The sequence below is a fragment of the Danio rerio genome, chromosome 25, assembly GCF_049306965.1.
Source record: "Danio rerio strain Tuebingen ecotype United States chromosome 25, GRCz12tu, whole genome shotgun sequence".
Lineage (NCBI taxonomy): Eukaryota > Metazoa > Chordata > Actinopteri > Cypriniformes > Danionidae > Danio > Danio rerio.
The window spans coordinates 14005816-14020623 of NC_133200.1; the positions used below are offsets into that span (position 1 = coordinate 14005816).

The 14808-nt window shown below is 34.1% G+C and overlaps 1 protein-coding gene across 3 annotated transcripts in view; it reads right to left on the reverse strand.

Annotated features, from left to right (window-relative positions):
• smpd3 (sphingomyelin phosphodiesterase 3) overlaps nt 1–14808 on the reverse strand; it is a 105301-nt gene that overhangs the window by 55171 nt on the left and 35322 nt on the right. For 2 of the 3 annotated variants that reach the window (XM_073942228.1, XM_073942227.1), the window contains exon 2: nt 860–918. The exons of the other annotated variant lie outside the window; for it this stretch is intronic. The gene's annotated coding sequence lies outside the window, so the exon portion shown is untranslated. The remainder of the gene's footprint in view (nt 1–859; nt 919–14808) is intronic. 3 annotated transcript variants of the gene reach the window in all.

Sequence of the window (14808 nt, forward strand, 5' to 3'; positions counted from 1 at the left end):
CAATATAGGAGTTGACTGAGAAAACTCAAGAGGATCAGAAAAATGAGATGAAGTGTTAAAGAAAGTGAGTTTATTGAATAATCTTCGTGTGACCAGGATAAATCCAACAAGTGTTGATATGCCACATGGAAATTTACTGCTTCACATTGTCCAGAGACAATACAAACCTTGAAATGGAGACATTATCTTATCTCTTAAAAACAAGTGTTGCTTGAATCTAGAGTCATAAGATTATAACAATATGAAAAAATGGAAATAAGGATATAGCATTAATTATAGAACAATAATAATAATAAAATATAAAAACAAAATCAATGGACAAATAATAATTAATAATAATCAAATCATTAATTAATGATCAAAAAAGGATATAATGATAATCATAAAAATGACTAATGATTATATATTTAAATAAAAAAATAAATGAATATAAACAAATGAAAATAAAACACAACACAACACAAATGAAGGGTTGCTTTCTTGAAACCACACACACATAAGTTTGCTACAAGGATTCTCAGATCCGTAGTTAGATTCTTCAACAATTAAACTAAATGAAATAAACTTAAACCAATAACATAACAACATAATGCGAATTTGTCTGAAAAGTATGGAAGGCCTTTTTACTATTAATAAATACACAAACAAACAAACAAATAAATAAATAAATTTAAAAAAATTAATTCCAAACTTTTCAGATTTTTTCCCTCACAAATATTTTCCCATTTTGAATTTACAAATTGTACTTTGTATAAACTATAAACTTGCAATTGCGCTCATAATTTTTAATTTTAATTTTTAAGAAAAAAAAAGTATATTGTTAACTCACAGTTGTGTCTTTATATCTATATCAAATCACAATTCTGAGATGTAAAGTCCACTTTTCTGGGTTTCTCAGTAGCGGAAGTCGTAAATGTCCTAAATTACAGTAAATGTGAGAGTAATATATATATATATATATATATATATATATATATATATATATATATATATATATATATATATATATATATATATATATATAAATATATATATATATATATATATATATATATATATATATATATATATATATATATATATATATATATATATTACAATCCTATTAGTTAAAGTAATAAAAGAAAAAGTCCACAATGGTGTTATCAAGACTTTCAGAAAAGGAGAAAAATTGTCTGTGACTGATAACGACAGCCAGAAGAGAGAACAAAGTCAAATTTACTGTACTGCCCCATAGACACTTGCTGCGTTCCAATTCGCATACTATCCATCCTAAATTGTATTCGAAAATAGAATTAGTATGTCCCAAACAAGAGTATGCTAAAAAGAGTATCCCCAAGTTTCCTGGATGGTTTTCTATTTCCGCAAAAAAATTTGAAGTGTAGAACCGTCTATCCGCTTGTTAAGTGTGACGTTATGCAAAGTGGCTTCTGGGTCCAAGCGCTCTATTCAACTGAATGGGGAGATTCATTAAATGGTAATAATAAACGTTTACAAAGCGATTTATCACTTTCGAAAGTCACGATCGCAATATATATGTCCATGCCCAATATTCGATGGCCAGAAAGTGAGTCATTTTTATAAATTGTTAAAATGTTGGTATTTGTTATGCAGCAAGCCCAGAGATTGTTGTGTACACTATGACTTTATGTAAAATTAACTTTAATGTGTGATATGAATAAAAAGTGATAATAAACGAATGATTTCTCCACTCAAGTGAATGGCGGCTTGGACCCGGAAACAGTATTACGTACGTCACAAACACGTCACCACTTAACAAGCGGATACTCTAATTGCTGATATTGCCCACATTTCATTGCAGGTTGGACATGAATTTGATTACAACTACAAACTCGGGTAAAAAGTGTCAAACAAACTACGAACATGGCGAACATGCGAGACAAACCCGTCAAGTGTAAAGTTGTTTGAATGACTATTAATCAATATCTAGCCAACTTGAACATATTTAAACTGCATTTTCGGTGTTTTATGTCATCTGCAACAACAATGTGAACTTAAATAAAGATATGTTTGGACATTAACTACTGAATGCAAATTATTATTAAAGACCTGAAGAGATTTCTCTGCATGAAAGACTCGCAAGTTACAGATTAAGAGACAGCTGAATCTCCAATAAGGTAGGTAATTAAATATGACAGAAATGTGGATGATGTGTCGAGAAGATTGACAGGTGACATAACTAAGCAACAAAACCATCTGTTAATGAGGAAGTAGTAGGTCTGAAAGCTGGCATACTTTTCTGTTACACACTCAAAACTATTTACCAAAAAAAGTACATACCTTTATGGTCTGTTTCACCTTCATCAGGCTTACATTTTCACTCCCAAAAGAGTACCAATAATAATTAAACATGGTAGTTTGTTTATCTTTTAGGCTGCTGAAAGTATAATTTGCTTCTTTGTTTTTTCGGCTTCTCTGTTTTTTCGCGCTTCACTCTCACGTTTGTCCGTTTCTGAAAGGATCGGGTGTCAAAATCACGTGCATGTTATTAACATCAGCTCAAAAAGTTTGTTATTTAAAATATAGATCCGCTGCAAGCGCAAACAAGAAAACCGCTTTAGACGGCCTTGTAAACAACTACAGGGCACATGGTAGATTCTGCTCTTCTTCTTGGCTTTGTGGCTGTTCAAGAAGAAGACAGAATTTGTTTAAGCTTGGGTCAAACATGGATTGTTATTATATGTATATATTATTAAGGTTTAATGTCTCGGCTGTGTATTTAAAAAAGGTGCTTCCTTTATTTTTATTCTCCTAGCTTGTGCACGAGCGAGTGATGTATCTCTGTACACCAATAGCGTTCATCTGTGTGTCTCGCTCCACCTTTTGGTACCTTTTTGTTGTGCGAAGTAGCCCTTCGAAAGGGTCACAAAAAGTGGTACTGTATGATTCGCTTTTTGGTATTGTTGACAGTGGAAAGGGCCATAAAAGCTACCGAACTGTACCGTACCATCCCGTACCCCTCAGTGGAAATGGACCAATAGGGCACAGTATAAGTATGTGAGGGTCGACACAGTGGTGCAGTAGGTAGAGCTGTCGACTCACAGCAAGAAGGTTGCTGGTTCGAGCCTCGGCTAAGTTGGCGTTTGTGTGAAGTTTGCATGTTCGTCCCGTGTTCTCGTAGGTTGTTTTCTCTGCTCCGGTTTCCCCACAAATCCAAAGACAAGATACAGGTGAATTGGGTAAGCTAAGTTGTCCGTGGTGTATGTGCGTGGATGAGTGTGTATGGATGTTTCCCAGTGATGGGTTGGGCATCCGCTGTGTAAAACTTGTGCTGGATAAGTTGGCGGTTCATTCTGCTGTGGTGACCCCAGATTAATAAATGGACTAAGCCAAAAAGAAAATGAGTGAATGAATGAATAAATAAATGAATGAATGAATGAATAAATAAGTATGTGAATTGGGATGCAGAACTGCATTTCAAACGTCTCGCACAAGTGGTAATTCCATTTTTGTAATTTGATGCAAAGATAATAGAATACATAAATTAATAGCTATAAACACACATACGTTTAAAAAATGGAAATATTAAAAACTTTCAAGGATTAAGGTGCTAATAACCATTAAAGGTGTCATTACAGTGTCGTGAAAAGGGTCCATTGTGAAATACACAAAAAAAGGAAAAGGAAATGCAATATAAAAAATCCCAATTACCTTTTACTTTACATGGCAGAAAAATCTTCCAGAGAAAACTGCTGAATGAATGTGTATGTATGAACGGCCTCTCTATGAACTCTGACACTGATTCACTCGCTTGTGTTTGTGTGCGTGTGATGAAGAGACTGATACTGTAAGTGTGCGTGAGGTGCTGGTTTTCTTTATCGTAACTTCAGAGATGGAAGTGAACTCATCAGCAGAGCTGTGCCACTTTTCTATTGCTTCATTATTAATGGAGTTGAGTACAGGAGAAAGATAAAGGCAGGAAGAAACTGCTGGAAACATGATCCATACACATATTTGACTTCGCTCTTTCACAGAATCAAAAAGGATACCTTAATACAAAATATTGTGACAAACGCGCAGCCCCTGAGGTGCTCATATTACTTTTATGTCAGGTTTATCTATCCCATCTTTTAATTTCCTGTGGAACTTCAGCTGGTGTGTGTGTGTGTGTGTGTGTGTGTGCGTGCAGCAGAGCAGGCGAGTGACACTGCACTGAACACACTCAAGGGAGTTTGTTGCTATAGCGACGCTGCACTCACTCATGAACAGAACTGCTGTTGTCTATCAGTCTGGTCAATGCCCCTTTACACACATACACACGCGCACGCACGCACGCACGCACGCACGCACGCACGCACGCACACACACACACACACACAGTATTAAATCAATCCTAATTAATCTATCTAATCCTACAGTCTAAATAGAGTAAATTTAATACCTTCATACAATAAAAGAAAGGTAATGTAAATTAAATTTTAAAAAAATTATTATATAAAATTAAAAAAAATACAAATAATAAAATAAAATAAAAATAAATAAATAATAATATAAAATACCAAACATGAATTATGGAATATCAATAATGATGGCACACAAACAAGTCTACTATAATTGATGCAATTTTACCATGGTATTCATAAAATACTATTTAGAAAACATTGTACGTTCACCATAGTGCCTGCAAAATAAAATTTAATTTAATTAAAAAATTAATAAAATGAAATGAAATAAAATAATAATAATAATAATAATAACATTAAATAACATTAAAAATACAAAAATAAAATAATTAAATAATCAACAAAATAAAATAAAAAAATAAAAATATTATTAAAAAAATAAAATAAAATAAAATACCAAACATAACTTATTGAATAAAGGGGCGAGGCAGTGGTGCAGTAAGTAGTGCTGTCGCCTCACAGCAAGAAGTTGCTGTAGTTGGCGTTTCTGTGTGGAGTTCTGTGCATGTTCTCCCACTGCCTTCGCGTGGGTTTCCTCCGGGTGCTCCGGTTTCCCCCACAGTCCAAAGACATGTGGACAGGTGAATTGGGTAGGCTAAATTGTCCGTTGTGAATATGTGTGTGGATGTTTCCCAGAAATGGGTTGTGGCTGGAAGGGCATGCGCTGCGTAAAAACTTGCTGGATAAGTTGGTGGTTCATTCTGCTGTGGCGACCCCGGATTAATAAAGGGACTAAGCCGACAAGAAAATGAATGAATGAACTTATTGAATAACAATAATAATGGCACAGAAACAAGTCTACTATAACGGACGCAATTTTACCATGGTGTTCATACAATTTTTTAAAAAACTATTACTATTAAAAAACATGGTACTTCCACCATAGTACCTGCAAAATAAAACAAAATAAAATAAAAAATGTAATAAAATAATATAATAAGATAAAATCTAATAAAATAAATAAAAACAAAATAAAATAGTCACTATAGTGCATGTCCAATAAGCAAGACACTATCACCGTGGTACAAACATAAATCCATACATTAATACCCACACACCCATCAATACACACGCACACACATAAATAAACAAGTAAATAAATAAACAAAATCTAAATCATATATTAGATGTGGTGTAATATTTGAGCATTACTCCTGCAATAAACCTTAAACCCTCTGAATATTGCAGTAACACCAATACGCCCTCACTGGAGCTGCTAAACTGTGCTCGGAGTGTGTAGTTTTCTGGCCTACACTTACTATAATTGAAAACCACGCAGGAGCGTCGAGGGACAGCAATCAGCAGACAAGTGTCTTAAAGCCCATGATAACAACACTTGCTGTGTAAGGTGTTAATGAACGCGCCCGCTCAATATATTACACCACTGAAATGAGACCAGGAGATCCGGCCTCTCTCTCGAGGATTTGCTGAATGACTATCAAATATGAGGTAATTGCAGAGGCAAAATGTCTGTGATATAATTTAATCCGTCAACAGATCAAAACTGCATCGCTCTGCAGCCTTGATGAGGTTCGTTTTCAGATGATAATCAATGTGATGCTTTGGCGGACGGATTATGACTTTCAGAGCATCAATAATGTGTCATTGATCAATGCAGGTGTAATCCTGACCAATCTGGCAACCAACAATTAGGTTATTATTATATATATATATATATATATATATATTTTTTTTTTTTTTTTTTTTTTTACAGGTTTTAAAAAGATGTTCTTAAGCACTGTAATAATGAATGTTTTTACAGACATAAATTATACATAAATAATACTATTTGACTGTAATTATTCAAATATACAAACACACAATGTATATTTTTATTATTTATTTATTAATTATTATCAAGGATTTTTTCATCCATGATAAATAGCGGAGAATAAGGCATCTTAACTTATTGTAATATTCCAGAATTATGAAATGTGACGATAAACAATCTAACTTTAATGTTAATACATGTATGATTTTTAAATAATTTTTAAGATTACTTACATATATTACACAATCACAATTATATTACAGACGTTTACTGTAACTTTTATTGTAACTATAATATTTTAGATTTTTTATACGATTAATATAATATTTTTCTTATTTTTTATGAATCGTTACGAACCTATTTTAATAAACCCATATAATATAAAACTATATAAAATACATATTTATATTATTTTATAAAGGACCAAAATATTTAAAAATTTTAAACTATTAAAACACAGGGTATGTTCTTATTTTTATATCACTTATTTAAATAAAATAAAATAAATGAAAACAAAATAAAATTTCATTAATTTAAATAAAAATAAAATAAAATAATATTCTAACAAATTTGAATAAAAGTTGGAGTTAGTTAATATCTCTTCAGTTCCTTTTTTTAGCTAAAATCATTTAGCAGTAAGAAGCTACGATACAGTATATTGAGCTAAAGCTTAACTAAAAAATTAAATCGCAAATCAAATCAAAATATCTGTTAAAAATAAATCGCAATAAGATATTTTCCCTAAATCACACAGCCCTGTCTTTATTTATATTTAGATATAAAATACATATCTATATGGTATAAATTATATATAAATTTAAATATCTTTGCAAAAAAAAAGTTTTGTATGGTTTTGTTTTTGTGTATGTATGTGAATCAAATATACATAATAATTATATCTAATACACACACACACACACACACACACACACACACATTCAATAGCCCCCATTCACACATACAGACCTTTCCGAAAAATTACCGGCAATTGTGTTGAGTGAACAGGCCCTTTTTGAAAATACCAGTAAATTCGTTCCAGCTATTTTCCAGAAAGAAAAGTTGTAACATTACCAGTAAATTGCCACAACGCTGTGCTTTGTGAACACAGATTGCCGAAAAGAGCGCGTTCACGTTTAAGCCTGATTTATACTTCTGCGTCAAGTGACCGGCGTAACCCATAGCGCATGCAACGCGCGTAGCTGTGCATTTATACTTCTGCACTCTCTCTGTTGGTCTGCATTAACACTTCCGAAACGCTAGTTGGCAGTGAGGTGTTAATGTTCCTCTGTGTCAAGTTTCTTCGCATGTGTTTTGTTCTTTCTGAACGCTTCCGGGATGTACAAGTGGCACAAACTCACTCGTTTTAAGGCAGGAACCAGCGGACGTGCAAAAACTTTAACTTTGAGGTAAACACAAAACAAAACTTTGCTTCCGGAGCTCCTTCGCGGCACTCCACACTTGTAAACAATCGCTCCATTGGGTTCGCGCCGCTAGCACGGCTCTCATTTCCGCCCAGACTCGTCAGCGCTACCAAGCCAACCAATCACAGAGCTTGCACTACGCATCGTTGCGCCGTGTGATTACATTTTTTGAGAGGCGCACTTCAGCGACGCCGACGGCCACGGCGTAGGGCTATGCATCAGCGCCGTAGCATATGCGTGCGCTTGACGCAGAAGTATAAATCAGCTTTTAGAACACGCTGACATGAGACGTCTACTCCAGCCAATCAGAACACTCAGAAACATTTACATCCTAATAAGCGCTGATTATGAAAATAAACCTTTGAATATTTTAGCCAGACACATTTAGCTGCTAGATGTTAGTCAGACGTTTCTATGTTCCTTCTTAATGCCAAATGTTTAATAAACTATTGATAAAACCGATTGATAAACCGTTGTTTGTTTAGCTCTGCTTCAGTTGCCTGACGCATGTGCACATGAAGCACCTGGTGAGCACCAGCACACACAAATATTATGAACTTCTCACCATGCGAAAGCGTTTCTCTGTATGTTTTATTCAAAGTTGTTTACAGTACTTATCCATCTACAGAGTTTGTAATGTAGTCAAATGTTTACAAATACAAGGGCAGCCGTTCAGAGCTCATTTCTGGTTAATGATGTCAGAATTTACTGGTATCCTGGAATACATCTGTGAATAGTATTTTCTGGAAAAATTCCGTAACGTCTGTGCCTGTGTAAACATTGCTTTTTTTATTTACTTGTAAAGTCATTCCGGTAATTTTCCAGATATTTATTCCGGTGTGAAAGGAGCTATTATGTCAAAGCAAACTTTTATTTTGGATGCAATTATTAACCCAGCACTAATAGCATCACAATAAAAACATCATATAAAACAACATATAAATAATAATGTCCTTATATAAATTTTTTATTATTATATTGTAATAAAAATAGTTCAAATATTAAATTAAATATTAAATAACTATATAAAAAGCACTGGCCGAGTTGATTAATGAGCTTTACCTCATCATGGCAGATCTTTAAAGCATCTAAATGTAAAGAAGTCTTCGACTGAGCTGAATTACAGCCATTAGAGGAGCGATCATGACGATTATCTGTCCTCCAGTGAGGGTTTCTGACACCTGCACACACAAGGTGACTGGTGCTTTACTGTGTGTGCGTGTGTGTGGGCGAACGAGAGATTGAGTGGCATCAGGGGCAAGACAGACAGTAAGGGTTTGACTGAAGAAGTGCGTGGGTTTGCTGAGGAAAAGGTGCCATTAGATACGGCTGCATGTGCTCAATTCCTCGCACTGTTCATTTCTTTATATGTACTGCACACGGGAGTCCAGGACCACACGCAAAACTGATTAACATTTACACCTCAATATAAACTGTATTTGAGAACATTGAAGGAGATAAAAGAGAGAAAGAAAGAGAAAGAGAGAGAGAGAGAGAACTTGTGAACTGATGAGGACATTTTTAAGATTATGAACTATTTATAGGTCTTGATTGAAAATGTAAGCAGATTTGATTGAGTTTGACTATGGTAAGTCGTTTGTACAAAAGGTCAAAGCCAGAGCGCAGATCCTCTTAGATGTTCTTAAATTGTGGTGGAAAACAGGTTTTTATACAAATTATATGAATATATAATACACTTATAATGTTAATCTACACTGTAAGACAATCTTTATATTCGTTTCTGTATTTTGTCATTGACAAGTGTTTTCTGTTTATTTATGATTGTTAATTGCATTATGGGATGTTGATCTCTATGGGATGTTGAAAATTCAACTATAGGAGGGTGGGTTGGCCGATTGGCCGGTTGCCCAGTCAATCATTCAGCCAGTCTGACGGACGGTCGTTCGACAGCGGCCTCTTGTGGGTTTACGCGAGAATGTCGCGGGCGTGGACGGCGCTCGTGAGAGACGTTCGAGATGCGAAAAAGCTTGCACAGCGGCCTCTCGCGGATTCATGAAAACAGAACGTCCATGGGACTATGTTTTTAGAATGAGCCTGGGTTGCAATTTTAGCATACCTAATTCACCCGTACCGTATATGTCTTTGAACTGTGGGGGAAACCGAAGCACCTGGAGGAAACCCACGCAAACGCAGGGAGAACATGCAAACTCCACACAGAAACGCCAACAGACCCAGCCGAGGCTCGAACCAGCGACCTTCCTGCTGTAAGGTGACAGCACTAGCTACTGTGCCACTGTGTCGCCTGGGCTTAATATTGGCTAGATATATGACTTCAAAGTTGTTGTTTTTTTAAATAAAATATAACATTATGAAATACATTAACAAAAATAATAATTATATTAATGGGATATATTTCAGTAAAATAAATGTTAATATGATGAAATTTCTTTTAGAATTATTATTTTATTGAATAAAAAAATGTGGTTTCAATATAATTACAAAAAGTGTATTATTAACTAAAATACGTAAAAATATCTAAATAAAAATTATATAAATTATACATTTATACATGATGCATTTTTGCCCAGCACTAATACTTTCATTCATAAATCAAATTCTTAAATTACATTTTCAGTAAAAGTGATCATTAAAAACTACCAAATAAAAAACAAACAAATGAACATCAACATATTTTTTTTTTCATTGTACTGTTGCATTTGTCTTTCAATGAATTAAAGCTGCTATGCACAGATCCTCTGGTTTGTGTAATGACAGCAGAGGATTATGACGATGATTCAGTATTACCCATCATGCTCTCGGGCAACGGCCCATATGGGCCCCCCGTCTCTACAGGGCGTTTGCTCTAAATATACACTCAAATCTAGATCACGCTGGATCAATACTCCACTACACACACTTTCCACGACTACACGATTCATACTGTGTCTACCAAAGGAGCCATTCAATTCCTCCATGACATTTACTCAGTGGTCATTTACATCTGACGGTGACTTTCCCCATGTGAATACATGACCTGAAGTGACCCAAACCCAAACAAATTGCTTTTCAGATTGCTGTGGCTCAACACAAAGACAACTTGCAAATCAATAAACCCAGACTGATCTGCCTGCGGACGCACACATGTCAGCAAATGAAAACAAAGCATGCATGTGCAAACAAACACACACACACACACAAATACAAATGTATCACAATTTCAAATCTATACTCACTCGAGGTACAAATGTACTGTATAGCTATGATATGGATCGATTTGCTCTATATTGCTTAGGTTGACCACTAATATTTCTTTTTAGTATATTTCCAGTGGATTTAAAGGTACAGACACTTGAACCGAAAGAAGGGGATATCATGGCCCTTTAATCCAGCAGAATGTACTATTGTTTAAACAATATCCAATTTCTTGCACAGACATGATCTCAGTCTACCTTCAGGGGTATCCTCTTTATGTTTTTTGACTCTCAAAGTGCTGGCAGCTGTTGAATTGCATTTTATGAAAGACCAAGAAGCCCAGTTTCACCCCGAATCTTCTTTAATATAAAGTCGCCAGCATCTTGGAAAGCCCGAGAGTGAGTAAATTAACAGATCATTTTCATTTTCTGTCCTTTTAATGTGGTCATAGGCATTTTGAAGACAGATTGAAAATTGTGTACAGTCAGCACAGTATCATCCAAACATGAACAGGAAGGAAAACAAGCCACAATCAAACCTGTCATCCAAATGATCCCCAGCTCTGATGCAAATGAGTCATTTGCTTACTTTGTTCTTCCAATATTTTTTCCACAAAATGAGAAGCTAACATACACATGGTACTCTGACTGAAAGCCAACAGCCAATTATTTCTATGAGTAATAACTAGTTTGATAACATTATTATACAGTATATTAATACTGCTTCGGCTGTAGTGGAAAAAAACTGTTAAATATCCAATCTAGAATTGTATATATACAGCCAAAGTAAGCTGGCATAAAAAGCACACCCTATTATTATTTGCTTCCAAATTAATTACAATTAAAAGAAGCCAAGAATAAAGTATATTGGCTGATACTATAATTTCTTTGTATCTACATAAATTATCACAGGAATAAGTGTCGTGATGTAATAAAGGAATTCGATATGTACATATTTATATTTGTGTACTGTGAATAATATATATTAGAATATATATCTACCTTGATTCTGATGTCACAGTATTTTTACTTATAGTATAGTCATAATACAGGCCTAGAATAAATTAAAATAAAATAAAATAAAATAAAATAAAATAAAATAAAATAAAATAAAATTAAATTAAATTAAATTAAATTAAATTAAATTAAATTAAATTAAATTAAATTTAAAAATTAAAAAGTACATATATTATGGAATATCAATGATGATAGCACACAAATAATTCTGCACATACAGTACATAACTGATGTAATTATATCATGGTATTCATAAAATAACATTGACATGGTACATGTAAAAAAAACAACATGGTAGTCTTGCCATGGTACCTTAAAAAGTAAAATAAAATAAAATGAATATAATAAAACCAAATAAATATAAAATCTCATTGACATGGTGCATGTCAAAAGAACACAGTACCTGCTAAATAAAATAAGATAAAATAAAATAACAAATATTAAAATAAAATACAAATATGAAAATGAAATTAATCTAAATAAAATAAAAAACTAAATAAAAATAAATTAAGTTAAATTAAAAATAATTAAAATGATAAAATAATACAATTTAATAACTAAATAAAAATTTGAATAAAATAAAAAATAATAAAAAAAATAAATAAAAACTAAAATAAAAACTACGTAAAAATAAATAAAATAAATTAAAAATGAAATATTTTTTAAATAATAAAACAAAATAAATAATAAAATAATATTAAATTATATTATATTAAATTTAACTAAATAAAATTTTAAAAATTAAATAAAAAACAACATAAAAAATAAACAAAATAAATTTTAACAAAACAAAACAAAAATGCTACAGTGCATCTAATAAAAAAGCTGATCAAAATATAAAAAAATATAAAACAAATTCTACATTAAATAACTATCCATCATGAAGAATGTTGGTATATTTTGTAACAGAAACCAGACTGTAAATCGGGCAGAGACATTAATCTGAAAATAGCATGACTATAATCTTCCAAGGCTGAAATACTGGTCTAGAACTCCTCTGTGGTTTCTCAGTGTCTCAGTGAGTCCATCATGCGGTTTGATGTGTCTTGCTGAGAGCACCTGATCTTTCATGTCTTATTATTACATCACGAATACAGCAGATGAACAGAGCGAGACAGAAGCAGCCCAGCACATGACGGGAGGGGTGGAATGAGGAGCCAAACTAAACATACATGAACACAGCTGCCAGGGAAACCGCCTTAAAGGTCTCCTAAAGTACCTTCAAATGCGCAGCTTTGTTCAATGTGTGTCATCATTTAAACAGAAACGTGAAGAGATGGCCGGAAACATTTAGTAGCCCCCCCCCCCCCCTTTTTTTTTTAAATAGATAATAGTGCTTCATTATATAACAGCTTGGTCAGACAGAGATGTTTAAGGAAAGTGTATCTGACTTATGACATTCTTATAATGGTAATGTTGAATCTGGATAACCTTTTCTACACTTTAAAATACAGCATTTGGTGCAAGTCAAATCTGACGCTATGTTTTGTAGTCTCTGCGACTTATGCTTATGATGCACTCTTTGCTGTCATGTCTCTGGACCAGAGCAGACAGTTCACATGACACTAACATTAACTATTTTTATTCAACAACAATGGAAAGCATATTTTTACTAATGGCCCATGTCCACTGAGTGGTATGGTACAGTACGGTACAGTTCGGTATGCTGTTATTGTTTCCTCTGTCAAAGGATACCTAAAAGCAAACCGTACAGTAACACTTTTTGGGTACCCTCTCCAAAGGGTACCAAAAGGCAGAGCTAGACGCGCAACTGGATGCTATTGGTTAACAGAGATACGTCACTCACAGAAGCAGGAGAATGAAAACAAAGGAACTGCCATTTTTAAATACACAGCTAAGACATGACGTGGTAAAAATATATACATATAATAACAAGCCATGGTCGACCCGAGCTCAAACAAACCTTGTTGTCGTCTTGATTAATAGCCACAGAGCCAAGAAGAACAAAATCTGCTGTGTCATGTTGTTGTTTTACGAGCCTATCTAAAAGTGTGAGCAGTTTCACTTTCTCCAGAGAGCTTGCCGCACGTCTACATTTGAAATAACGAACTTCTTAAGCTCATATTAATAACGTGTGCGTAATTATTGAAGTGCTTCTGACATACGATCCTTGCAGAAAGGGACCAATGTGAGCAGTGGCGCCCACACAAAAGAATGGAGGGTTATACCAGTGATTCACTCCGAGCTCTTCAACTTAGTCTTTGGAGGTCACATTTGGTATCTGAGCTAAACCAGTTATCGAAGTGCAGAGGACTATTTAAATGGTGGCCATTCGTAACTTTTTTCTCATGGTAATTCATAACGTTTAAACTAGTGGCTAATTCTTGTGAATTCGTACGATCTTGTTTGTGCAATTTAGTAAGATTTGCCGGTTGGGTTTAGGGATAGGGTTGGGTGCAAGTACGACTGAACTTGTACGAATTTATACAAATTAGCCACTAAACTGACAAAAAAGTAAAGTAGTTAAGTTTCCTCGTCAGATCAGGCTGAAAAAACTTATATGAGTGTGCTCCATGCAGGTGAGTGGGCTTGACAAACCACCTGTAGGATACACTCTTTCCCAACATAGGCTCATTCTGAAAACATAACCCTACATACATTTCTGGAGATCGCAAATTATGTAGCCAGAAGTACATATGGCTTCATTTTGTCTTTAAAACAAACGCTACGAGGTGGTATGACGTTGTATCTTTTCGCGATTACCAGCTGACCGCTTAACTACATATGGACGGCTTTCCCGCTGTTACCAGTTTGTCCAGTTAGCTTGCCATGTACGTCAATAGACTTGAGATGCAGAGAGGAGATGACTACAACGACGAAATTCAAATCTGGTAAAGAACGGTTTCAGAAAGCAGATAAGACAAAAAGAGAATCCAAAAAAAAAAAAAAACTGGGTGAGAATGTGGTAAAATGTGGTAAAAATGTCAAGCGAGGGTTTTTGTTTTTCTGATTTGCTTCTTTAAATTTGTTGGTTGGGTTTAAGGAAGTGGGTGGGCTGGTCA